The sequence below is a fragment of the Convolutriloba macropyga genome, unplaced genomic scaffold (assembly GCF_964194025.1).
Source record: "Convolutriloba macropyga unplaced genomic scaffold, txConMacr16.3 SCAFFOLD_3980, whole genome shotgun sequence".
In the NCBI taxonomy this organism is placed as follows: Eukaryota; Metazoa; Xenacoelomorpha; order Acoela; family Convolutidae; genus Convolutriloba; species Convolutriloba macropyga.
Genome location: NW_027451941.1, coordinates 1,690 through 2,971, shown reverse-complemented (window position 1 = coordinate 2,971; position 1,282 = coordinate 1,690). Strand labels below are relative to the sequence as shown.

The 1,282-nt window shown below is 39.9% G+C and overlaps 1 pseudogene; it reads left to right on the top strand.

Moving 5' to 3' along the window:
* The first annotated feature begins 433 nt into the window (after positions 1 to 433).
* LOC142357065 (5.8S ribosomal RNA) lies at positions 434 to 585 on the top strand (annotated as a pseudogene).
* Positions 586 to 1,282: the final 697 nt, after the last annotated feature.

The following is a 1,282-nucleotide window of genomic DNA, read 5'->3' as shown; positions in this document are numbered from 1 at the left end:
TTGAAGGCGAAACTTCTGCATGGGGAAGCTGCATCATGAACAAAAGTTTATATCGAGTATTATGTTGACGTTAGTAGGCCCTGGCCGAAAGCGCAGCATGTGAAAGGTATAGATAAAAGTTATCGTTGCAGTCAGTACTGTGTAGTTACTAGTAGCTGGATTTAAGCTCGAAGTGAGACACTGTTGGTGAAACTTCATCATGAGAACGTCACAAGCTGATCACGCTCTATGATATGACTAGTATTATGTTGCTTATAGTAGGCTAAGCGCAAGCCGAAACATCAACATGTGAAAGTCGTAGAATTTTGCGATCAAACTGTGGCTAGTACTTTGATGATGCTTGTAGCCAACCGAATTGGTTGAAAAGCCCAATAAGTAAGCTAACTTGGGAGAGCTTGTTGGAAACCAAATGCTACTAGATTGGTCCAAATACATCCTTCAACAGGGGATCACTTGGCTCGCTTTACGAAGAGGAGCACAGCTATATGTGTTAATTCGGTATGAATCGCAAGATTTGTTTACCGACCTCTCTAACGCAAAAGGCGGTCTCGGCTTCGGCTGTTGACTGCGTCCGATTCAGGGTTATATAACTCTCGATTGAACACATTGATGTTCTATTGTTGGTGCTTCCAATAAAATTGGAACACTTAAAGCAGAACCGATTCAAATAATAGCATTCTGATCAATGATTGCATTCCTTGATCAAGAACTGCTGGAGTCATTGTGATGGCGAATTTTCTTCATAAGAAAATTGCAAAGAGACGGAACTTAATGAGACTAGTATTATGTTGTTTCTAGTAAGCGGAAGCTGAAACAGCAACATGTGAAAATCAAGTTTTGTTCAATGATCTCGAGGCGATAAGTACTATGAAGCAACTAGTAGCCTAAGCATGACTCAGATTTGAGACAGTCAAAAAGACTGGCGAAACTTCTTCACATGAAAGTTACATAGAGAACTACAAATGTATACAGCGAGTATTATGTTGTTTCTAGTAGGCGAAAGCTGAAACATCAACATGTGAAAGTTGTCTGCAAACTGTAGAACGATATGTGATTAGTACTGTGCTGTTACTAGTAGCCAGTCTGACTGTAGAAGCCAAGACAAAGGGAAACTAATGCATCTGAAAAGGACAAGTTATGGAAAGGTATGCACGATAAGTATTATGTTGTTTCTAGTAAGCGGCAGCTGAAACATCAACATGTGAACGTCGTTGTGTACAGTAACCTAGAACTATATAGTCCTTAGTAACGTGCATTTACTAGTACCTGTAATTGGTATTCA